Source organism: Triticum aestivum, chromosome 4A (genome assembly GCF_018294505.1).
Source record: "Triticum aestivum cultivar Chinese Spring chromosome 4A, IWGSC CS RefSeq v2.1, whole genome shotgun sequence".
NCBI classification, from domain to species: domain Eukaryota; kingdom Viridiplantae; phylum Streptophyta; class Magnoliopsida; order Poales; family Poaceae; genus Triticum; species Triticum aestivum.
Window position 1 is genome coordinate 27,849,549 of NC_057803.1, and position 27,670 is coordinate 27,877,218.

Consider the following 27,670-nt stretch of genomic DNA (forward strand, 5'->3'; position numbering starts at 1 on the left):
TCTTGTATGAAAACTAATCTCAGATGAATCTCCTTGCTCAAAGGATCATATGATTTCAAAACAATAATGGGCTCTGCATTGCTCTCGTCAGTACCTCTCTCCCTTTTGCCTTGTAACGCTGTACTTAATTAATTGCTATTTGATTATGTATCATCAGTCTGCACCTGAGCTTCATTATCCTCTGTTTCTTCCAATATTATTTGATCTATATTTACTCTTTGCAAAATGTAGAATAATGGCAACGCTTATAAAGAATTTTCTTTGGGGAATTTATTGAATTATCCTTCCATCAACATGGAGAAGGGCTTTGTCCAGCCCGTGTTAACATGTAATGTAAGTTAATCCATCTCAAGCCTTCAAACTTTGTTCTAGTATAGATTTGGGTAGGCATCATTTCCTCCACTGTTGTTTGCTTTGCTGTTTACATCTAATTGGATGTTTGCAACAACTACCCGTTTCAAATTGTAGTTGTAAAAACATGTTCCTTATGCAGAATAGATCCATTTATTTGCTTATATAATTGTGAAACCTGTTACGTGTCTCCTTGTTTCTCTTTCAGACTCATATCTCTTACGCCGGGCAGAACTTTAGGGAAGATAATGAGCCAAACCATCTTGAGGACAGCGAGATGACCCCAAGGTCCTGTCTTGATGAAGACAGTGAGTTGAAGCTACTCACCAGCAGGTGTGAGACAACCTCTATGCAGTCGCTGCCTCAATCAGTTTGACTTCTTCAGTCTCGACTTAAAGCGGAAAGGCTTGCTTCAGCTCAGCTCCGACTTGAAGTCAAAGATGCAATGAAGATGTCAGAGGACTACCGTGCGCACAATCATGCCTTAAATCTAGTGTTGATGCATCTATCGTTGACACAACTGAGGTCTACTCAGCTTCTTCAGCTGTTGGGGGGGGGGGTGCCGACCTGGCCAGGCCTAGTGCCTTCTGAAGTGCTCTCAGTTTTGTATATTCTTTTGTCAGCGCGTTTATTTGCACTGGTGGCGAACTTTGATGCCCAGTGGATGTAATATGTGTGATAGCCGTGATAGCCTAGCGTAAGTTGCTTGCTTATTTATTTCCTTGTTGTCTTGTTTATTTGTTTGCTTCTAGTCATTTCAGTTCTTTTTCCGTGGTTTGCTAGTGGCTACAATAACCTATTTTTAAAACTAGGACACAATAACCATGGGCTAATATTTACTGTAGTGACACTGGGCCTCCTACGGGCCTTAGAAACAGTGGGCCTTCTACAGGCCGTAGAAACAGTGGGTCTTCTATGGGCCGTAGAAACAATGGGCCTTCTATGGGCTGTATCATCAATGGGCCTTATACGGGCAGTATGATCGATGGCCAAACATGGGCCAATAACAGGCCGCATTATGGCCGTAAACGGGCTAGAGTTGGAATCGTCCGTTCATGGGCCGACCATAACGGGCCATCGTTAATAGGCCGTATTTGATGATGCTATGAAAACGGCCCAACGTATTAATGGACCACAAACGGGCCGACTGTAACCACGGGCTGAATTTGGCCCACAAGCAGAAAATGACAGTAACGGGCCGTAAGTAAACGAATGCTGGAAATGAGCCCAAGAATAAATGGGCTCTGAGAAGGCCGAAAGATAACATGAGCTGGAAAAGGCCCAACGGAATAACGGGCCGTTAATGGGTATAAAGTGATACATTGTTCATTACGGGCCAGTTTCACCACGGGCCGTTAATGGGTGTAAAGTGATACACTGTTCATTACGGGCCAGTTTCACCACGGGCCATTAGTAGGCCAAGAGTTACATAGGGCCTCATATGGGCCGAAAGACGTCATGGGCCATACATGGGCCAGAAGTGAAAACGGGCTGGAATCATATTGGATGGCCCAGATGATGCTACTGGGCCTAATTCGGATAGGGCGTAACGGGCCTTGGGTTAGCGGGCTGTAAATGGGCTATATTCGAACATGCCATTAACAGGCTTTCCATGGGCCGGCCTGCCAGCTTTTGACCAAGTCAAACGGGCCGGCCTTTTCACAGGAATGGGCCTGTGTTGGGCCGTGCCACGTTTCGAAGTATCATAGGCGCCTTCCGTCCAATGAGTGGTTGACATCTGTCCCAACGATGAGCCGACACGTGTTTCCTCCAGCCAATGATGATTTTACATGTGGAAAATCCCCATTGGTCGGGGCTGTTAACGGGTTATCGGATCCAAAAGCCGACCCGATAGCTTAACGGCGTTCCGTTATGGTGGATGCCACATGTCGGTCACCCTTGACGAAAACACTTCTGTGACGCGCGATTTATCGACATGGAAGTGGACACTTCTGTGATGATAATTTTGGTAATGTCATGGAACACTTCTACGACAGCACAAGTATGACTATCTTGATTCTGTCATAAATTTGTCATGGATGTACATGCATCACAAAAAAAGTGACCTACGGTGACAAACACGTATCATCACGGAAGTGTATTTTTTGTAGTGTAACCCCGAAGTGACAATAATCGGGATACTTACCGGTGATGACCGTAGTTTGAGGAGTTCATGCATTCACTATGTGCTAATGCTTTGTTCCGGTTCTCTATTAAAAGGAGGCCTTAATATCCCTTAGTTTCCATTAGGACCCCGCTGCCATGGGAGGGTAGGACAAAAGATGTCATGCAAGTTCTTTTCCATAAGCACGTATGACTATATTCGGAATACATGCCTACATTACATTGATGAATTGGAGCTAGTTCTGTGTCACCCTATGTTATAACTGTTACATGATGAACCGCATCCAGCATAATTATCCATCATTGATCCGATGCCTATGAGCTTTCCATATACTGGTTTATGCTTATTTACTTTCCCGTTGCTACTGTTACAATCACTACAAAATACCAAAAACATTACTTTGCTTTCGTTACTCTTTTGTTACCGTTACCACCACTATCATATTACTTTGCTACTAAACACTTTGCCGCAGATACTAAGTTTCCAGGTGTGGTTGAATTGACAACTCAACTGCTAATACTTGAGAATATTCTTTGGCTCCCCTTGTGTCGAATCAATAAATTTGGGCTGAATACTCTACCCTCGAAAGATGTTGCGATCCCCTATAGTTGTGGGTTATCACATGCATCTAGAGTATTAAGTTAAAAACAGAGTAACGCCTTAACCAAGATGACATGATGTAGAGGGATGGACTCATGCAATATGAAGAAAACCCCATCTTGTTATCCTCGATGGCAACAATACAATACGTGCCTTGCTGCCCTTACTGTCACCGGGAAAGGACACCGCAAGATTGAACCCAAAGCTAAGCACTTCTCCCATTGCAAGAAAGACCAATCTAGTAGGCCAAACCAAACTGATAATTCGAAGAGACTTGCAAAGATAACCAATCATACATAAAAGAATTCAGAGAAGATTCAAATATTGTTCATAGATAGACTTGATCATAAACCCACAATTCATCGGAATCAACAAACACACCGCAAAAAGAAGATTACATCGAATGGTTCTCCACAAGAGAGGGGGAGAACATTGTATTGAGATCCAAAAAGAGAGAAGAAGCCATCAAGCTACTAACTATGGACCGGTAGGTCTGAAGTAAACTACTCACACTTCATCGGAGGGGCTATGGTGTTGATGTAGAAGCCCTCCGTGATCGATGCCCCCTCCGGCGGAGCTCCGAAACAGGCCCCAAGATGGGATCTCGTGGATACAGAAAGTTGCGGCGGTGGAATTAGGTTTTTGGCTCCGTGTCTGATCGTTTGGGGGGACGTAGGTATATATAGGAGGAAGGAGTACGTCGGTGGAGCAACAGGGGGCCCACGAGGGTGGAGGGCGCACCTAGGGTAGGCAGGCGCGCCCCTACCTCGTGGCCTCCTCTTTTCTTTCTTAACGTAGGGTCCAAGTCTCCCGTGTCTTGTTTGTTGAGAAAATCACGTTCCTGAAGGTTTCATTCCATTTGGACTCCGTTTGATATTCCTTTTCTTCGAAACCCTAAAACTGGCAAAAAGTAACAATTCTGGTGGGCCTCCGGTTAATAGGTTAGTCCCAAAAATAATATAAAAGTGGATAATAAAGCCCAATAATGTCCAAAACAGTAGATAATATAGCATGGCGCAATAAAAAATTATAGATACGTTGGAGACGTATCACTGGGCATGCATCGTAGGCGAGGTGAGCTGCCCTCCTTCCCCGCTAGCGATGCAGTGACCTAGTAGTCAGTTGCTGCTGTAGTGAACTTGCAACGCCATGTCAGTTTGGAACCTTGTCAATCACTCCATCTATATGTATTGTATTCTTGTGAAAATACTTGGTCGTTTGGAAAAAGATGGTAATTGATTTATCACTAGTTTTAGAATGCTTGGTCGTGACAATCAACTGAAGCCTCCATCGCATAATACTTTACGGTCGGTCGCACCAACAGACGGTCGGTCGGACCCGCGTCTCACCGAAGGGACACGCATCGGCTTGGTATGACATGTATGACCAGTTACATTACTGACTTATGCGACCGCATTTGAACTTAATATTTTATTTTTTATGATATATTTTTTATGTTGAACAATTTATTTTATAGAAGTTACATTGACGACCTAGATACACGTACAAGCCTTAAACTGAGATGGAGGGAGTACTTGAAATTTATGTTCCACTAAACTCATCGGGAGCCGTTTCAGGCCTCGAAACCAAAACCATCAATTAATCTTTACCCTGTTTCCATCACATTCCAAAGTACTAGTGCTACAATTAAGTGCAAGCCTGCTCACACCTACTAGTACGTACCAAACCTGAACGTGTTCCCACTATGCAGGTTTTAGTACTAGTTCTAATACTTAGGTTATAAAAATGGGAACTACCTAACCGAAAATTACTCTACCTTCCTCCTCATAAGTCCTTCTTCTACGTCCGTCCTTTCCATTGCCGGTGTGCAGAGCTCTAAGTCGAGAACTACTTGTAAAGGGAAATGCAGTACAAACTCAATATAAACCCGATCTATTGGTTGAAAAGGAAATAAAGTGGGGACTGGGGGACAAGTTAATAGAGTAAGTCCAACACTAGATTTGCTAGTCTCACACAGTATAAGGTGGCTATACCGAACAAAAATGGGACCAACACAGATATCCTGTTCTGATGTTTGTTGCCCCGAGCCACTCTTATATAATGCCACTGGTAAAATGTAGCATTCACACTGTTAAAAGTAAGGACACGTTAAACCAATGTTGTTTTCAATGTAATGCCTCTAGTAATATGAATCAATGGAACTTTTTTTCATGTCCTGCTAAATTTCCCATTAAGATAAGTTGCTTCTTTTTTTTTAGAAATGCATCTGTCCTGGTCCGCCTACTCTCCCATGCCCAAATACCAACTCTGTAGTAGCTATTAATGTAACGTTGTTGGTAAAATGAAGCAATGGCACCATCAAAGTAATGTCGTATTTAACAGTTGTCATAGTTAATCCTAATGCCCACACTAATATCTAGCAATGCTGCTGCTTTAGAAATTGCTACCGTCCTTGTAGGATTGCCATTCAGATAAGGAACATGCTTCTTTTCATTTGATGTACTATGTTTCATCACTTCTTAGTCACCCTCCTTTCCACCTTTTTTGTGCAAACAGAGGTATACATTTCACGCTTGATCTTAGTTGAACTGCACAAATGATATCCAAATTATAGTTAAACATTCCAAGAGCTTCACACCAACCTTGATGTTTCTCAATTTTATTGCAACTAATGAAGAAGCTCTATGGGTTTCATTATATGATGGAAATGGAACCAGGGCTGGAGCCCTTTTCTTAAAAAATAAATGAAGAAGCTGGTAGCTCATGGGACATTGCTTCATTTTAGGTGAACTGCACCAAAAGGTCCCATGAATTGAATCATCCATGTTGGTGACTGGTGTCATCCCTTCTACGATGGCGTTGACTGCAGATATGGTTCCCATCACGAGGTATGTTCCTTTTTGGTCTGACCGTTTGCCAAAGATCCTGCATGTTGAGTCTGCTCTTGTGCTACTGTTTTGGCACTGCCGTGATAAAGCAGTAATGTTATTATTTTGCACCTTAATATAGTGGCACTATTAATTTGAGGCAATGTTTTGGCACCGCTAGTGCCACTGTTTTTTATATATCGAAAGAGGGGGTTTCCTCCGATTTCATTAAAGAAACCCAACCATAGAGAACCATTATCCGATAACATCTCAGTGTAAATGGGCAGTTATGCAACTACTACTAGAATGGACTGAGTACTAGCAGGAGACAAGTTTGCCACATAAGCTAGGCAGGTAGGTGGACGCAACACCAGCTCGACCAAGTTTGGACTACAACCCAAATGCTACCACAGAAACATCAGGGGGGAAGATATGGACTGAAAGAGTCAGCTTCAGCATCCCAGTATAAGCACCCCCGGCCTCCATCCTTGCGACGCACGGTACACCTCGTTTGCCACCTGCTCGACCCTAGTGCCACTGCTAAAATGAAGTAATAATATAGTTAAAATAGAGCGAGTGTCCTCTCTATCATTTCATTTCCAATGTATATAAAGAAAGTGCTTCTCTTTGTTAGTATATGTTTCATCAACTAGTCCCATTGTTAATGTTTAAGCGTTTCTGCAAACTGGGGTGCTTAATTTTAGTTGATCTGCAAACAATGGAGATTGGAATGTCTCAAGGCCCCTCCTTGTACTACCTCTATACACTGATGTTCATCACTGGCAGAAGGTGTATCGAGGAGACTTGGGTTGATTTCCAGTATGAGGCGTACCGTATGAGGCGTCGCAGGGCCCATCTCGCCCTCGCAGCATGGCATACTATGATACTATCGCAATATTTTCTTCTGTTTATTAGTGTATGTTTCATCAACTAGTGCCACTATAATGTAATCACGCTTTTTCATTATATGTGCAAACAGGGTTATTCAGCTGCATTTTGGTGGAACTGCACAAATGTACGGATGGAACCAACATATATGCAGAGTGCGAGGTGTGCCAAGTAAAAATTACCGACACCAACCATGCTCCATGCATGCATTGACATCCACCACAACCACTGGGATGTGTGGCGCTCTATGTGGACGAGTCTTTCTTGATAACAAATCCTCTAACCAAATACTAGTAGCTTATATTGGAAGTTTTCTAGGGAGTACTCTTTTCTGAAAGAAGCACCAATCTATTTTTCTTTATTTGTACACAGTTTCACAACTTTGACCCAAAGGTCCAGAGCTATTTTAGGGTGATTGGCGTAGTACTCGGAGACTGATTGTAAGCATGATTTTCATTAGATGTCACACTGATTGTAAGCATGAGCATATGGAAGATTAGGTTAGTGCGAAGCTTACCTTAAACCCTACCGCCGCCGTTGAAACGAGGCGAGCGTCGAGGGAACCATGGAGAACGGCAGGGAAGTGACGTCGCGCCATCCGGCCTGCTCTTGCGGTAGGAGAACGAATACTCCTGTGGCTCCTACTAGGTCTACACCCTCATGAACGGCACACCGTACTCGCCGATTTGTTATCCTCTAGGTGCTCGATCTTCGACCTGTACGCCCACCACCTTCGCCAGACTTTCACCTCGGGTGAATCTGTCTGCTCCATTGCCCAGAGGAGATACTCGATGAACTTGAAGGACTGCGGCGTGACTGCCGCCGAGGAGTACATCGCCGCCCTCATCGCTGTTGTCTCGCTCTTTTGCATACATTGCCACATGGCCCTCACCGTCCTCGAAATCTCTATAGCGACCCGACCTCAAACGGTCAAGTCCCTGTGCTTCTGTGTCATCCCTGGATCGGTAATGCTGACACACACAGTACTCGAAGGATTTATAACAGAGTAGCAATCACACACTTATTACATCGAATGTCTAAAAAGAGAACTTATTACAACAAATATGGCTTAAGGCCATCTAATACGATAACAGCGGAAGGCTTGGAAGATAAAGTGAGTCCATAAACTCCAACGACATAGCTGAGCTGCACGGCAATGACCTAACGAACCTAACTCCTCATCTGAAAAGTCTGCAACATAATACGTTGCAGCCCGAAACAGGTCAACACATGGAATATGCTGGCAATATAACACAATAGAGCAAGAACTAAATAATGCGATCACTACATGCATATTTGGCTGGTGGAAAGCTCTATGGTTAAAGTTTTACGAAAAGCCAATTTTCCCTATGACAAAGGAATACGTTTTATTTAACTATCATGGTAGTTGAAACATCATTGAGAAGGTTCCTCCAACTCAATCCCAATTAAAGTAATTATCAACCCAACAATATTAATTTAGAGTGATGAGATACATATGATAATCCAAGCACTAGATACTCAAAACGTCCATAACCGGAGACACGACTAACCATGATTAGTTTATACACTCTGCAGAGGTTGGCGCACTTTTCCCCACAAGACTCGGTCTCCTCTGTTGGATTTCTCGCACTACATGGTGTTTGAGAAACGGATGACCGAGACACAGTCTTTTAGAAGCATTAGCTCTAACCTCGGGTAGACAGTACCAACCTACATCCCTCTACATCTGCTAGCCAACCACTGGAAGAGGTTATGCAACTTACTCAACTATGCTAGAGCCCATAATAGCATGTGGCTGCACACGGAAGTTTCTAGCATGAAATATCTCAGTTCCCTTTGAGCCTGGGTGGCAGACCTTAGGATTATCACACGGGTACGCCGGGATATCCTAGGACAACACTGGATTCTCCAGGTGCCCGACAAGCAATCCACCCAGATGTGTATTAAAGTTGCCACCTTATGTTGAACGATTAATTATCAATCTCACATATGTCATGGATTCACTCACCCAAGCCACGTCTACGAGCATAGCATGGCAATATAAGCATGATGTAGAAGTAACTCCCAAGGGTTTGATAATAACAGGGCAATAGGTTCTACCTCATCAACTACTTCCCATGCCCACATGTTATCAAGTCCTAACCATGCAATGTTTGAGGGTTGAAACTAATGCATAAAAATTGGGTGATAAAGGGGTATGATCGAAGTGTTACTTGCCTTGCTGATGATCCGCAAAACCTAGAGACTCGTAGTAGCACGCTTCACACTCTGGGTGTTCTATCGCAAACAAACAATAGCATATATAAGCAATCAAGCAAAGACGCATGGGTAAAACAAAAATAAAAACATGTAACCGAAAAGTTCAACTTAAGAACTCCGGTTTGCAAAAAGAATCAAATCGAACGGAGCAACAAAACTCAAACTGCGAAAGAAACAAGATCCGATTACTAATATGGACTAAAGTAAAATTTTACTGTATCAAAATCTTGTTCAAGTTGGTTAAACGGAAAGAAGGCTTCGAGAGGAAGACCTAGGAGCTTGAATCGCCTGATTCCGATAAACGAGCGAAAAGATAAACTAAAACGAAAATGAGATTAAAAATCGCGATTGAAAATAATCGTGAAAAATCCGAGAAAAAGAAAAACGGACAAACAGGCTAATGAACGAACGTTCGCTGTCTGTGGCTAACGAGTGAACACCGTTCGTTAAAACGAACATACGGATGAACGTCCGCTAAACAAATAAACCGAAAAAAACTAAAACCGATCTATTCTAAAAAATGAAACCTAGGGTTTTCTAAAAAAACCGAATCGGTTTTAAAATAAAACCGAACGATGGCGACGGCGGCGTATACCTCCGGCGAGGCTCCAGCGAGGCGGGGCGGCTGCGGCAGGGTTCGGCTGCGGTGGCGGGGCTCTAGGGCGGCGGCGGTGGGGCGACGACGAGGCGCGGTCGCGGTTTGCGGGCGGCGGGGCTCCGGCAGGTGGCGGCGGAGGGCGGCAGCTGCGGCGACTTGGGGTCCCGAGGGGCCCCGAGCTCGGCTTATAAAGGGGGGGGGTTGGGGCGGAGGCGGCTTGGGCAAGGGGGCACGACGGCGGCGAGGCGTATCCGGCTCGGACTCGCCCGGCGATGTCGGTGGCGGTGCGGGGTTGGGCCGGCTGGCTCGGCTGGGCTTCGGCCCAGTCGGGCGCTAAATTTTTTTAAAACAGATTCCGCCGAAAATAAATCCTAGAAAAATAAATAAAAAACTAAAAATGCCAAAACAAATTTTCACCGTCTAAATAAAATATTTAGAACGGGATGAACATTTTCTTGGCCCTAAAATGCAATTTTGAAAACGTGCAATTTTTCTAGTGCAAATAAAATTGCAATAAAATCCGAATAAAATCAAATATTTGATTTTAATATTTCCCCCAATATTTCATTTATTTTGGAGAAGTCATATTATCTCCTCTCATATATTTTAACATGAAATATTTTTAGAGAGAAAAATAATTAGAACCAAAAATCCTCGTTTCAATATTTGATAACATTCAAATATGAAAATAGTGAAATCCCCAACTCTCTCTCCGAGGGTCCTTGAGTTGCTTATGATTTTGAGGATCAAGCCAAAAAGCAATAAAATATGATATGCAATGATGACCTAATGTACAACATTCCAAATTGAAAATTTGGGATGTTACAAACCTACCCCCCTTAGGATGAATCTCGCCCTCGAGATTCAGGTTGGCTAGAAAATAGGTGTGGGTGGTCTTTGCGAAGATCATCCTCTCGTTCCCAGGTGGCTTCGTCCTCGGTATGGTGGCTCCACTGAACTTTGCAAAACATAATAACCTTGCTACGGGTAACCCGACTGGCAAACTCGAGAATCTTGACTGGTTTCTCCTCATAAGTCAAATCATTGTCCAACTGAATCGCTTCCAGTGGTACTGTATCTCTCAGAGGAATGTCAGCCATCTCCCAGCGATACTGTATCTCTCAGAGGAATGTAAGCCATCTCTGTGTGGCACTTCTTCAACTGAGAAACGTGGAACACATCGTGAACTCCTGACAATCCTTCGGGTAATTCCAACTTATAAGCAACTTCTCCCATACGTTCCAAAACTTTGTATGGTCCCACAAAACATGGCACTAACTTTCCCTTAACTCGAAAGCGCTTAACTCCTCGGAGTGGTGACACTCAAAGATACACTGCGTCTCCGATTTCATAGACAACCTCCTTGCGTTTTGAATCTGCATAACTCTTCTTTCGGGACTGAGCTACCTTCAGTCTGTCTCTAATCAATTTAACCTTCTCTTCTGATTCCTTAATCAAATATGGTCCAAACAACTGACGGTCTCCAACTTCATCCCACAACAACTGGGTCCTGCACCTCCTTCCATACAAGGCTTCGAAAGGTGCCATCTTCAAACTGGCCTGGTAACTGTTGTTGTATGAGAACTCTGTGTAGGGCAAGTTGTCATCCCAACTAGATCCATAATCTAGTGCACAAGCTCTCAACATATCCTCCAGAATCTGGTTGACTCTCTCGGTCTGTCCATCTGTTTGCGGGTGAAAGCTGTACTGAACTCCAGTCTGGTTCCCAAAGTTTTATGCAAGTGATTCCAAAACTTTGAGGTAAACTGGGTTCCTCTGTCTGATACAATGGTCCTTGGAACTCCATGCAAACATACGATCCTGGTCATGTATATCTTCGCCAACTTGGCACTTGTATAGGTGGTTTTCACTGGGATAAAGTGAGCTACTTTGGTCAAGCGATCAACTACTACCCATATAGAATCATATCCTGATTTGGTCCTGGGCAATCCGGTGATGAAATCCATGCCAAGCTTATCCCACTTCCATTCGGGTATCGGCATAGGCTGTAACAATCCGTCTGGCTTTTGATGTTCTGCCTTCACTCTCTGACATACATCACATACGGCTACATACTCGGCAATATCCTTCTTCATACCAGTCCACCAGAAATGCTCCTTTAAATCCACATACATCTTGGTGTTTCTGGGGTGTATCGAGTATGGTGAGTCATGAGCCTCCTGAAGTATTAACTTTCTGATCTCTGTGTTATTGGGCACATAAACATGGTCCTCAAACCACAAGGTGTCGTGTTCATCCTCACAAAAACCTTTGGCCTTTCCTTTGCTCATTCTCTCTTTTATCTCGACGATCTCTTTATCATCCTTCTAGGCTTCTCAAATCTTTCCTAACAATGTAGACTGAACTTCCATTGTTGCAACAAAACCTCTAGGGACAATCTCCAATCGAAGTTCCCTGAGATCCTCTGCTAACTCCCTTGGCAATCCTGCGCTTTTGAGTGTGTTGGCATAACTCTTCCAGCTCAAAGCGTCTGCTACAACGTTGGCCTTGCCTGGATGATAGTGAAGCTTCATGTCATAATCCTTTATAAGCTCCAACCATCTCCTCTGCCTAAGGTTCATCTCCTTCTGTGTGAAAATGTACTTCAAACTCTCATGATCAGTGTACACATCGCAATGGTTTCCAATAAGGTAATGTCTCCAAGTCTTCAACGCATGCACTACGACAGCCAACTCGAAATCATGCGTGGCATAATTTAACTCATGCAGTTTCGGTTGTCGTGAGGCATACGAAACAACTCTTCCGTCCTGCATCAGTACTCCTCCAAGTCCTAAGCGAGGGGCATCGCAATACACTTGGAAATCCTTGCGTATATCCGACAGAATCAGTACTGGGGCTGTGGTCAGACGTTTCTTTAACTCCTGAAAACTCTCTTCACATTCTCCCATCCATTTAAATTTGGTATCCTTCTTCAATAGCTCTGTCATTGGCTTCGCAATCTTGGAAAAAATCTCAACGAATCTCCGGTAGTATCCTGCGAGTCCAAGAAAACTGCGGATCTCGCTAACTGAAGTTGGTGCCAACCATTCAGTGACTGACTGAACCTTGGTGGGGTCTACTGCTATACCTTCTCCTAATATAACATGTCCAAGGAATCCAACTTCTTTCAACCAAAAATCACATTTGCTGAACTTGGCATACAACTGATGTTCCCTGAGTTTCTCGAGAACTAAACACAAATGCTCCTTGTGCTCCTCTTCATTCTTCGAGTATACCATTATATCATCAATGAACACCACAACAAACTTGTCCAAATATTCCATAAACACCTTGTTCATCATGCTCATGAAATAGGCAGGGGCGTTAGTCAATCCAAATGACATGACCGTATACTCATATAACCCGTACCTTGTGGTAAATGCGGTTTTAGGTATATCCTTCTCCCGAATCTTCAGCTGGTGATATCCTGATTGCAGATCGATCTTCAAAAACACCTTATCTCCTTGCAACTGGTCAAACAAATCATTGATCATCAGTAGTGGGTATTTGTTCTTGATCATCGACTCATTCAATGCACGATAATCAACAAACATCCTTAGAGACTTATCCTTCTTCTCAACCAAAAGCACTGGGGCTCCCCATGGTGATGAACTTCGTCGGATGTAACCTTTCTCCAATAACTCCTTGATCTGCTTCTTAATCTCCTCCAGATCATTTGCGGGCATCCGGTAGGGTCTCTTTGATATTGGCCCTGTACCTGGCAATAGCTCTATCAAAAACTCGATGTCTTGATCCAGTGGCATGCCTGGTAACTCCTCTGGAAAAACATCTGGGTAATCCTTCACTACAAGCACTTCCTCCTGAACAACTCCCGTGAGGGTATTTACTTGGCTCCTCCTAGGCGCATGCCTAGATACATACTTGATCCTTTTTCCCTCCGGGGTGGTGAGATAAATCGACTTACTAGCACAGTCAATGCTTCCTCCATACTCTGACATCCAATCCATGCCTAATATCACATCCAATCCTTGTGACTCCAAAATTATCAGGTCTGACGGGAAAACATGGCTACCAATGGTTAAGGGTATCCGACCGCACCATCGGCTAGCCATATACTCTGCTCCAGGTGAACTTACTAACAGAGGGGTCCTAAGGGATTGGGTTGGTAGTTTAAAATTATCCACGAATCCCCTTGATATGTATGAATGTGATGCACCAGTATCAAAAAGAACAAGGGTGGTAAAAGACTTAACCAAATACGTACCGATAACTGTGCCTGGCTACCCTTCAACCTCCTCCACGTTAACGTGGTTCACTTGTCCTTTGTTAAGTGGATTGGGCTTCTTCCCAGCGCTCCCATTACCGTTTCCATTCTTCGCTTCAGGGCACTCCGTGGCATAGTGTCGTAGGGTGGAACCCTATGGAGAGATCTTTCATGAATTGGAGGGGGAATCCCCAAGAACAAGATGAACACAAGGAGGGAAAACAAGAGGAACACTCAAGAACAAGTCCAATCACATATCCACTAGACCAACAAAAACACAAGATCCACAAGGTACATGAACAATCAAAGGGAAACAAGATACATGGTAGAGTTCATCCCAAATCCTATGAAGGAGATGAGGGCTTGATGATTCACTTGGGGAATCCTTCTCCCTTTGGATGTCTTGATGATCCTAGGGGTCCTTCTCCCTTAGGAGGTCTTGCACTCCAAGGGAGTCTTCTCCCTTAAGAGGAAACCCACAAGGGGAGATACATGATCTAAGCTCTAATGTTTAGATCTATTCTTAGCTCCGTCTAAATGGAGGAGATGAAGGAGTATACATAGGTCCAAGGGATGAAGGGGTAAGTAGGGACGAAATGGGGATACAAGGGCCAAGCCCAATCAGCCACGCACAGGGGGCCCCATGTGCACGGGGTAAGTGGAGCCCATGCGCACGGGGTATCTAGAGACTTGACACCCGAGTCCGTGCGCACGGGGTCCGTGAGGCCCGTGGACACGGGGGTCCCGTGGGCACGTACATGCCCGTGCGCACATGGTCGCCTGGGAGCTGCTGCCTTCTTCTTGGCGCTTCCTTCTCCGCTTCCAGGCTTCCTTCTTGGATGGTGTAGATGTTCTCTTCTTCTTGGACTCCTTCTCGATGAATGTGTAGCTCCGCTCACACCTATGTAGGCACACAAGAGAGGGGTCAAGTAGTATACCATCCTCGAGATGTACAAGTGGACACGTGTAAAGGAGATGATTCACCTTTCTATGTATGAAGTAGATGTGGCACGTGTCACTTGCCAAATGGACTCTTGACATGGTGATGTCCGTAGGATGCTCCGCATCATCCCCTCCCCCTTGGGAAAGATCCGACCTCGGATCGAAATCCAAATCACCATGGGGAAGATATGATGTTGCCGTGTAGGATTTGACAATCACCAAGCATGCCTCATCTTGTAGTTCCAAATGGGCACTCTCCAATGTCGCACCGTCTTGTAGTTCCTTCAAAAGGAGCAAAGATAACAAGCACTTGGAAAAACAAATGTGGTTGGCGTAAGAGCATAACCAAGCATTCAAGAGGAGATTCACCCAACAAGTGTTGTCATCAAGCATAGCATATGGTTTGACAAAGAAGTGTGGCATGGCATTTAAGCATATAAGTTGAGCACAATCATGGACATCATGGAAACAAGTATGCAAATGGGAGGTTAAGATGCTAATATGTGTGACAAGTGAATAAGCATCTACCTCAAGGTCATAGAAAGCATGCATAAAGCACTCAACAAATGGTCTATGGTATGCATAGGAATCATTCACAACACCAAATATAGTGAGATGTCTAAACACATGGGGCAAGTTCAAGACAATCCAAGCATAATGTGCATATGGTGCAATGAAGATATCGTGGCACTCAACACAATGGAAAGATAAATTGTTCAACATGTGTGATGCAAACAAGTCAATCTTGGTAATCATGTCATGCAAACTAGTGGAGCAAAGATGCAACACACTAGAGGAAATGATGGCAATCATGCCATGTGAGCAAATAGTGGATATAGGCGATGCACATGACATATCGCAAGCACGAACACAATGCAAGATCATAGTATCATCATAGGTATGGGGCACAAAGCAAACATGGCAATAACAAGTGATATCTCCACCATGCTTGCAAATACACATACAAGTATGAGAATCAAGAAACATGTGTAATGCAAAGCATGGGTCACAAATGCATGGCATATGAATGATCATATCAAGCATAGTGAACATGGAAATATGGGCATAAAGTGTGTAATGGACAATAACCCATAACCATGTGAGGGCCGTGTAGAAGAGATGCACGAAGTCTTTGCGCGAAGGGAGCGGTTGTAAGGACAATCCACGGGATCCCAAGTCATCGTTGCTCTCTAGAGCTCATTTTGTCAACTCATGGGATTGTGAGGTTGAGAAGTATTCATGGGTACCTACACAAAAGAGACACAAACGAAAGAATGTGTGTGCATGGTAAATGTACACATCATCCATCATGATGTGTATGTGCATGTGTGAGTTAGCACAAGATAAGCATCGCTCAAAAAAATTTGATGCATGGTATAAGAACATGTCATCCATCATGAAAGAATAGTTATTGTGTATGACACGATGGGGATGCAAATTTAACATACACGTGTATGGCACATCAATAGCATGTTTATTCATGGGGAGCATATGGTGCACACAAGTAGTGGGATCATGCAATGGATAGGATGAATCAAAATCTCCTAAAATGTATGAGGAAACTATGGGGGTCTCCTCATGAGCAATATCGGAAACATCATATGGAGAATATGAACAACATCCAAAACAATGCATATCCGAAGCTAGGTGGTCATGGCATGGCATATGAGATAAATGATGCAAAGGGAGCATATCAATATCATCACAAGAAAAACAAATGCCAACAACCATGGGCTTGTCATCTATGCCATATGTGAAAATTGGATTAATTTTAAGGGAATATGGATAGTCACTACGATGAGATTGCAAATATGACATATTGTTGATCTCATGCATAGCATATGACAAGTCAAGCGGATTGTCAAACATGATGTGACCTAGAGAATTGTCACAAGAAATCCTATGTAACATGGCATCACAACTAGGCAATTCAACATGCTCATCATCATAGTCATCATAAAGTGGTAAGTCATGACATGATGAAGTCGCACTAGCATGAAGCATTGGAATAGGTGGATTAACATCATGCCAGCAATCAATGTCAAGAATGTCCACTAGTGGGACAAGAGCATCACCTTCACCTTTGTTACCTTGTTCATTCCACTCAAGTGGTGTAGGTGAGGTGGTAAATACCAAATGGTGGTCATCTTCATCTTGATGGAACCATGTGGGTGGTGCATCATATTCCACCATGGCCATCGTCTTGTCCAAAGGAAGGACGAAGTCATCGAAGATCAGCGCGTCATCATATATGGTACCTAGCACCAAATGAGAAGACACAGTAGAGGTAGAGGTTAAGTTGTTAGAAATCGAAATGGCCTCATATGCCTCATCAACTATCTCACTCTCTCTATGTGGTGGTTCACTCACTCCCTCAAGGTAAGTGCACTCAAACTCACATATGGTGGAGTCACTCAAATCACCCAAGTGGTGGTGGTGGCTCTCCTCACATGGGAATTGGGGAAACTCATGAGATATGGGGCTAGTGGTGAAGTCACTCTCAATCTCAATATGGTGGCTAAAGTCACTCAAGTCATCGGACGTCATCGTGGTCGAAGGGAGAATCCCATGCTCAACCATCTCATAGTCGTCGCCGTGGATGAAGGCCGAAGATGGCACATCATTACTCTTGTCATGGATGAAAAGCCGAAGATGGCATGCTACCTCTTGAGCACTGCGTTGGATTTCCCCGAAGAGGAGAGGATGATGCAGCAAAGTAGCGTAAGTATTTCCCTCAGTTTTTGAGAACCAAGGTATCAATCCAGCAGGAGGCTACGCTTCAAGTCCCTTGTACCTACACAAAACAATAGCTCAACGCAACCAACGCGCTTAGGGGTTGTCAATCCCTTCATGGTCACTTATGAAAGTGAGATATGATAGAGATGATAAATAATATTTTTGGTATTTTTGATATAAAGATGCAAAGTAAAAAGTAAAAGCAAAGCAATAATAAAGTGATGGAGATTGATATGATAAGAAAGAGACCCGGGGGCCATAGGTTTCACTAGTGGCTTCTCTCAAGAGCATAAGTATTCTACGGTGGGTGAACAAATTACTGTTGAGCAATTGACAGAACTGAGCATAGTTATGAGAATATCTAGGTATGATCATGTATATAGGCATCACGTCCGAAACAAGTAGACCGAAACGATTCTGCATCTACTACTATTACTCCACTCATCAACCGCTATCCAACATGCATCTAGAGTATTAAGTTAAAAACAGAGTAACACCTTAAGCAAGATGACATGATGTAGAGGGATAGTTTCCTGCAATATGATAAAAAAACCATCTTGTTATCCTCGGTGGCAATGATACAATACGTGCCTTGCCGCCCCTTCTGTCACTGGGAAAGGACACCGCAAGATAGAACCCAAAGCTAAGCACTTCTCCCATGGCAAGAACAACCAATCTAGTAGGCCAAACCAAACTGATAATTCGAAAAGACTTGCAAAGATAACCAATCATACATAAAAGAATTCAGAGAAGATTCAAATATTATTCATAGATAAATTGGATCATAAACCCACAATTCATCGGTCTCAACAAACACACCGCAAAAAAGAAGATTACATCGAATAGATCTCCACAAGAGAGAGGGAGAACATTGCATTGAGATCCAAAAAGAGAGAAGAAGCCATCTAGATACTAGCTATGGACCCGTATGTCTGAAGTAAACTACTCACACTTCATTGGAGAGGCTTGGATGATGATGTAGAAGCCCTTCATGATCGATGCCCCCTCTGGCGGAGCTCCAGAACAGGCCCCAAGATGGGTTCTCGTGGATACAGAAAGTTGCGGTGGTGGAATTAGGTTTTTGGCTCCGTCCCCAATCGTTTGGGGGTGCGTGGATATATATAGGAGGAAGAAGTCCGTCGGTGGAGCTCCGAGGGGCCCACGAGGCAGGGGGCGCGCCCTAGGAGGGGGGGCACGCCCCCACCCTCATGACCACGAGACCACCTCGTGGCTTTCTTGACGGGGGGTCCAAGTCTCCTGGATCTTATCTGATGAGTAAATCACGTTTCCGAAGATTTTATTCCGTTTGGACTCCGTTTGATATTCTGTTTCTCCGAAACACTAAAATAGGCAAAAAAAAACAATTCTGGGCTGGGCCTCCGGTTAATAGGTTAGTCCCAAAAATAATATAGAAGTGAAAAATAAAGCCCAATATAGTCCAAAACAGTAGATTATAGCATGGATCAATCAACAACTATAGATACGTTGGAGACGTATCAAGCATCCCCAAGCTTAATTCCTACTCGTCCTCGAGTAGGTAAATGATAAAAAGAGAATTTTTGATGCGGAGAGCTACTTGGCATAATTTTAAGGTAATTCTTCTTAATTTTGGTATGAATATTCAGATCCGAAAGATTCAAGACAAAAGTTCATATTGACATAAAAATGATAATACTTCAAGCATACTAAGTAAGCAATTATGTCTTCTCAAAATAACATGGCCAAAGAAAGTTCATCCCTACAAAATCATATAGTTTAGTCATGTTTCATTTTTGTCACACAAGAATGCTCTCATCATGCACAACCCCGATGACAAGCCAAGCAATTGTTTCATACATTAGTAATCTCAAACCTATAAACTTTCACGCAATACATGAGCTCGAACCATGGATATAGCACTATGGGTGGAATAGAATATAGTGAGGGTGGTTATGTGGAGAAGACAAAAAAGGAGAAAGTCTCACACCAACGAGGCTAATCAATGGGCTATGGAGATGCCCACCGATTGATGTTAATGCAAGGAGTAGGGATTGCCATGCAACGGATGCACTGGAACTATAAATGTATGAAAGCTCAACAAAAGAAACTAGTGGGTATGCATCCAACTTGCTTGCTCACGAAGACCTAGGGCACCTGAGGAGGCCCATTGTTGGAATATACATGCCAAGTTCTTTAATGAAAAATTCCCACTAGTATATGAAAGTGATAACATGAGAGACTCTCTACTATGAAGATCATGGTGCTACTTTGAAGCGCAAGTGTGGTAAAAGGATAGTAACATTGTCCCTTCTCTCTTTTTCTCTCATTTTTTGGGCCTTTTCTTTTTTATGGCCTTTCTCTTTTTTTAGCCCTTCTCTTTTTATGGCCTTTTTTTATTTATTCCTCACTTGGGACAATGCTCTAATAATGATAATCATCACACTTCTATTTATTTACAACTCAATGATTACAACTTGATACTAGAACAAAGATGACTCTATATGAATGCCTCTGGCGGTGTACCGGGATATCCAATGAATCAAGAGTGACATGTATGAAAGAATTACGAATGGTGGCTTTGCCACAAATACTATGTCAACTACATGATCAGGCTAAGCAATATGACAATGATGAATGTGTCATGATGAACGGAATGATGGAAAGTTGCATGGCAATATATCTCGGAATGGCTATGGAAATGCCATGATAGGTAGGTATGGTGGCTGTTTTGAGGAAGATATAAGGAGGTTTATGTGTGAAAGAGCGTATCATATCGTGGGGTTTGGATGCACCGGCAAAGTTTGCGCCAACTCTCAATGTGAGAAAGGGCAATGCACGGTACCGAAGAGGCTAGAAAGGATGGAAGGGTGAGAGTGTGTATAATCCATGGACTCAACATTAGTCATAAAGAACTCACATACTTATTGCAAAAATCTACAAGTCATCAAAAACCTCGGCACTACGTGCATGCTCCTAGAGGGATAGATTGGTAGGAAAAGACCATCGCTCGTCCCCGACCGCCACTCATAAGGAAGACAATCAAATAACACCTCATGTTTGAAATTTGTCGCATAACGTTTACCATACGTGCATGCTATGGGACTTGCAAACCTCAACACAAGTATTTCTTAATTTCACAACTACTCAACTAGCATGACTTTGATATTATTACCTCCATATCTCAAAACAATCATCAAGCATCAAACTTTTCTTAGTATTCAACACACTCATAAGAAAGTTTTATTATTAGTCTTGCATACCAGCAGATTAGGATTTTAAGCAAATTACCATGCTATTAAGACTCTCAAAATAATCTAAGTGAAGCATGAGATACCAATAGTTTCTATAAAACAAATCCACCACCGTGCTCTAAAAGATATAAGTGAAGCACATAGAGCAAAAATATAAAGCTCAAAAGATATAAGTGAAGCACATAGAGCAAAACTATAAAGCTCAAAAGATATAAGAGAAGCACATAGAGTATTTTATCAAATTCCAAATTATGTATGGCTCTCTAAAAAGTTGTGTACAGCAAGTATGATTGTGGTATACTAACAAGCAAAGACTCAAATCATAAAAGACGCTCCAAGCAAAACACATATCATGTGGTGAATAAAAATATAGCTCCAAGTAAAGTTACTGATAGAAGTAGACGAAAGAGGGGATGCCTTCCGGGGCATCCCCAAGCTTTGGCTTTTAGGTGTCCTTAGATTATATTGGGGGTGCCATAGGCTTCCCCAAGCTTAGGCTCTTGCCACTCCTTGTTCCATAATCCATCAAATCTTTACCCAAAACTTGAAAACTTCACAACACAAAACTTAAAGTAGAAAATCTCGTGAACTCCGTTAGCGAAAGAAACAAAAGACCACTTCAAGGTACTGTAATGAACTCATTCTTTATTTATATTGGTGTTAAACCTACTGTATTCCAACTTCTCTATGGATTATAAACTATTTTACTAGCCACAGATTCATCAAAATAAGCAAACAACACACGAAAAACAGAATCTGTCAAAAACAGAACAGTCTGTAGTAATCTGTAGCTAGCGCAAGATCTGGAACCCCAAAAATTCTAAAATAAATTGATGGACTTGAGGAATTTATATATTAAACATCTTAAAAAATAATTAACTAAATATCACTTTCAAATAAAAATGACAGCAGTTCTTGTGAGCGCTAAAGTTTCTGTTTTTTTACAGGAAGTTCAACAAGACTTTCCCCAAGTCTTCCCAACGGTTCTACTTGGCACAAACACTAATTAAACACAAAAAACACAACCAAAACATAATCTAGATAAATTATTTACTACTAAACAGGAGCAAAAAGCAATGAATAAAAATAAAATTGGGTTGCCTCCCAACAAGCGCTATCGCTTAACGCCCCTAGCTAGGCATAACGAGCAAGTATAGATCTAGGTATTGCCATCTTTGGTAGGAAATCCATAAGTGGCTCTCATGATAGATTCATATGGTAATTCTATTCTCTTTCTAGGAAAGTGTTCCATGCCCTTTTTAATGGAAATTGAAATCTAATATTCCCTTCCTTCATATCAATAATTGCACCAACCGTTCTAAGGAAAGGTCTACCGAGAATAATAGGGCAAGAAGGATTGCAACCTATATCAAGAATGATAAAATCTAAGGGCACATAATTCCGATTTGCAACAATAAGAACATCATTAATTCTTCCCATGGGTTTCTTAATAGTGGAATCCGCAAGATGCAAGTTTAGAGAGCAATCATCAAAATCACGAAAATCTAGCAAATCACACAAAGTTTTGGGAATAGTAGAGACACTAGCACCCAAATCACACAAAGCATAGAACTCATAATTTTTAATTTTAATTTTAATAGTAGGTTCCCACTCATCATAAAGTTTTCTAGGGATAGAAACTTTCAACTCAAGTTTTTCTTCATAAGATTGCATCAAGGCATCAACGATATGTTCGGTAAAGGCTTTATTTTGACTATAAGCATGAGGAGAATTTAGCACGGATTGCAACAAGGAAATACAATCAATTAAAGAGCAATTTTCATAATTAAATTCCTTGAAATACAATATAGTGGGTTTAGCAACATCTAGAGTTTTATTTCTTTTAATCCCACTTTCATCAATTTCATCATCAAAATCTAAATACTCCGAATTTTTAGAAAGCCTTCTAGGTAAAGGTGGATCATATTCAGTTTCATCAAGATTTATATTGCCAAACAAAGATTTAATAGGAGACACATCAATAACTTTTAGATCTTCATCTTGATTTTCATAGGAATTGGAAGAACACGCTTTAATAAATGCATCTTTCATAGCATGCATCCTAGCGGTTCTTTACTTGCACTCATCAATGGAAATTCTCATGGCTTTGAGAGACTCATTGATATCATGCTTAGGAGGAATAGATCTAAGCTTGAAAGAATCAACCTCAAGACAAATTCTATCAACGTTCCTAGCCAAATCATCAATCTTAAGCAATTTTTCTTCAATCATAGCATTAAAATTCTTTTGCGAAGTAATAAATTCTTTAATATTAGATTAAAAATCAGAGGGCATCTTATTATAATTTCCATAAAAATTGTTGTAGGAATTTCCATAATTATTAGAAGGATTACAAGGATAAGGCCTATGATTAAAATTCTGCACGTTGTTACCAAAATTATTCCTACCAACAAAATTCACATCCATAGATTCATTATTATTCTCAATCAAAGTAGACAAAGGCATATCCTTAGGATCATAAGAGACACTCTTAGTAGCAAATAATTTCATAAGTCCATCCATCTTTCCACTCAAAACATTAATTTCTTCTATCGCATGCACTTTTTTATTAGTAGATCTTTCAGTGTGACATTGAGAATAATTAACCATAATATTATCTAGGAGTTTAGTAGCATCTCCTCAAGTGATTTCCATAAAAGTGCCTCCTCCGGCCGAATCTAAAAGATTTCTAGAAGCAAAATTCAATCCAGCATAAAAAATTGTATAATCATCCACAAATTTAAACCATGAGTAGGGCAATTACGTATCATTAATTTCATTCTCTCCCAAGCTTGTGCAACATGTTCATGATCAAGTTGCTTAAAATTCATAATATCGTTTCTAAGAGAGATGATCTTTGCGGGAGGAAAATACTTAGAGATAAAAGCATCTTTGCACTTGTTCCATGAATCAATACTATTTTTAGGCAAGGATGAAAACCAAGCTTTAGCACAATCTCTAAGCAAAAAAGGAAATAGCTTCAATTTAACAATATCATTATCGACATCTTTCTTATTTTGCATGTCACACAAATCAACGAAGCTATTAAGATGGGCAGCGACATCTTCACTAGGAAGGACGGAAAATGGATCTTTCATGACAAGATTCAGCAAAGCAGCATTAATTTCACAAGATTCAGCATCGGTAAGAGGAGCAATCGGAGTGCTAAGGAAATCATTATTGTTGGTATTGGTGAAGTCACACAATTTAGTATTATCTTGAGCCATCGCGATAAACAAGCAATCCAGCACATGAGCAGACAAAAGGCAAACGGGCAAAAAGAGGCAAATAGAGAGGGAGGATAGAGAGAGAGGGCGAATAAAACGGCAAGGGTGAAGTGGGGGAGAGGAAAACAAGAGTCAAATGGCAAATAATGTAATGCGGGAGATAGGGATTGTGATGGGTACTTGGTATGTTGACTTTTGCGTAGACTCCCCGGCAACGACGCCAGAAATTCTTCTTGCTACCTCTTGAGCACTGCGTTGGATTTCCCCAAAGAGGAGAGGATGATGCAGCAAAGTAGCGTAAGTATTTCCCTCAGTTTTTAAGAACCAAGGTATCAATCTAGTAGGAGGCTACGCTTGAAGTCCCTTGTACCTACACAAAACAATAGCTCAACGCAACCAACGCGCTTAGGGGTTGTCAATCCCTTCATGGTCACTTACAAAAGTGAGATCTGATAGAGATGATAAATAATATTTTTGGTATTTTTGATATAAAGATGCAAAGTAAAAAGTAAAAGCAAAGCAATAATAAAGTGATGGAGATTGATATGATAAGAAAGAGACCCGGGGGCCATAGGTTTCACTAGTGGCTTCTCTCAAGAGCATAAGTATTCTACGGTGGGTAACAAATTACTATTGAGCAATTGATATAATTGAGCATAGTTATGAGAATATCTAGGTATGATCATGTATATAGGCATCACGTCCGAAACAAGTAGACCGAAACGATTCTGCATCTACTACTATTACTCCACTCATCGATCGCTATCCAACGTGCATCTAGAGTATTAAGTTAAAAACAAAGTAACGCCTTAAGAAAGATGACATGATGTAGAGGGATAGTTTCATGCAATATGATAAAAACCCCATCTTGTTATCCTCGATGGCAAAGATACAATACGTGCCTTGCTGCCCCTTCTGTCACTGGGAAAGGACACCACAAGATCGAACCCAAAGCTAAGCACTTCTCCCATGGCAAGAACAACCAGTCTAGTAGGCCAAACCAAACTGATAATTCGAAGAGACTTGCAAAGATAACCAATCATAAATAAAAGAATTCAGAGAAGATTCAAATATTATTCATAGATAAATTGGATCATAAACCTACAATTCATCAGTCTCAACAAACACACCGCAAAAAAGAAGATTACATCGAATAGATCTCCACAAGAGAGGGGGAGAACATTGTATTTAGATCCAAAAAGAGAGCCATCTAGCTACTAGCTATGGACCCGTAGGTCTGAAGTAAACTACTCACACTTCATCGGAGAGGCTTGGATGATGATGTAGAAGCCCTCCATGATCGATGCCCCCTCCGGCGGAGCTCCGGAACAGGCCCCAAGATGGGATCTCATGGATACAAAAAGTTGTGGTGGTGGAATTAGGTTTTTGGCTCCATCCCTGATCGTTTGGGGGTACGTCGATATATATAGGAGGAAGAAGTACATAGGTGGAGCTCTGAGGGGCTCACGAGGCAGGGGGCGCGCCCTAGGGGAGGGCACCCCCTCCCTTGTGACCACCTCGTGGCTTTCTTGACGGGGGGTCCAAGTCTCCTGGATATTATCTGATGAGTAAATCACGTTTCCGAAGATTTTATTCCGTTTGGACTCCATTTGATATTTTGTTTCTCCGAAACACGGAAATAGGCAAAAAACAACAATTCTGGGTTGGGCCTCCGGTTAATAGGCTAGTCCCAAAAATAATATAAAAGTGGAAAATAAAGCCCAATATAGTCCAAAATAGTAGATAATATAGCATGGAGCAATCAAAAATTATAGATACGTTGGAGACGTATCATGGCACATCATCACTCTCGCCGTCTGGTAGCGTGGTCGGTGCGAAGTGAGCTCGGGGTCGAGTAGAGCTGGCCTTCATGAGTTCGTGTTCCGCCTTGAGAGCACCAATGTAGTTGTCATCGAGGGACTTGTAGTTCTCGAGCAAGATAGTCTTGGAGATGTCGTTGTTCAATCCCATCATGAAGTAGAACTTCATCCAAATGGGTTCGTCCATGCCGGCACGTCGCAAGGCTTCCTTCATGTTCTTGAAGTACTCATCGAGGGACTTGGATCCTTGTATGGTGTTCTCCAATTGGCATTGAAGATGTTCCGTGTATGTGGAAGGCACATATTCTCGCCGCATTGTTTTCTTCATCGTGGGCCACGTCATGGTGAAGCTTGTCGAAGGTCTATGAAGCCACCATGTCGATGCATAGTCGTGGAAGGTACTTGTGGCGCACTTCACTTGATCGTCGAAGGGTACTTGGTGCAACTTGAGGTAGTCATCCATCTTGCACTCCCACTCGAGGTACTCTTCGGGGTAATGAGTCCCGTAGAATGGAAACTCATCGTCGTCGGTGAAGTCGAAGTATCTCGTGGAGGTAGTGGACTTGAGCTCGTGGAGTAAGCGAAGATTCCGTACATCCGAAGGCGGAGATGCCTTGAAGTTACTTGGCGAAGATGCCAAAGGTGTTGAAGAAGCTGCAGCCTTGTAGTTGATGTCGCGGTTCTGTAGAGCCCCTGTGCACAAGCGTGCAGGAGGCCGTGTGCATGGGATCCCGTGTGCATGGGGGTCGAGGGCCCGTGTGCACGGGGTTGGCAGAGTAGCCAACGCGTGTCCTGAAGCTCGCTCTTCATGGTCATGTCGATGTCGATGCTTGTGTGTACTTGCCGGAGATGGTAGCTCGGGAGTCTTTGCACTTGAGTGTCTTCTCGAAGATGAGGAAGACCGCTTGCGGTTCTTGATGAGGGCCTTGAGCTCCTCCCTTTGCTTGTCCATCTTGGCATCGATGAAGTTCTTCATAGCATTAAACTCGTCGTCGTGGTTGTAAACCGGATATGATGTGCTTTGCCTATCCATCACAAGACTCGAGCAAAGGTGAGTAGGAAATTAGATAAACAATACCAACCTACCTTTTCCCAAAGTTGAGGATGTATCTCGTATCACTCAATGTGAGATGAAAGAATAGTGGAATTGGTACCGGACTTGTTCACTAACACCTACAAGTAAAAGCTTATCGAGTGGCTTGGTTAGGAAAAGTGGCACAAATTTCATGCAAATTGAAGTCCAAGATATTGTAAATGTTGAAATAAATCCAAAGGACTCAAAATGCAAAGCAAGTGATCACAAATATAGAGGAGGGAAATTAAGAAGCACACACGGTGGGATAATGGGGCTTGTGCAACTATAGGGATGAGCAAGACAAAATTGCCTAACGAATACTAAGCTTGTGTTGCACAAACACTAGGAGAGCACTAGCTTGATTGCACACTTGGGCACGATTCACGGCTTGGCACCAACCTATATGTATGCAAGCAAAATGTTTCCTATTCCATGTATCCTCATGCACAAGTATCTCTTATCATGCTCAACTCTTTGCTTATAAGCTTATGATCATTCTCTTTCTTGCATAAAAGCTTTTTTTTCTCTTCCTTTCCACTTTTCCTATTGAGCCTCAACCACAAATATGGGACAAGTATCACAAGAGATGCACGGGAGTAAACAATGGCACTATATGATATAACCAATGATGCAACAATATGATATTGTATCACTAAGGTGCACAAGTTTTCGCGAAGCCCGACAATACTCGGATAGCTAGTCTCAATAGGTATGAAGGTATGCGCAAAGATGGTGGGGCTATCAAGATGTAATGGCAAGGAAGGAAAAGTTTATGACGGAATGG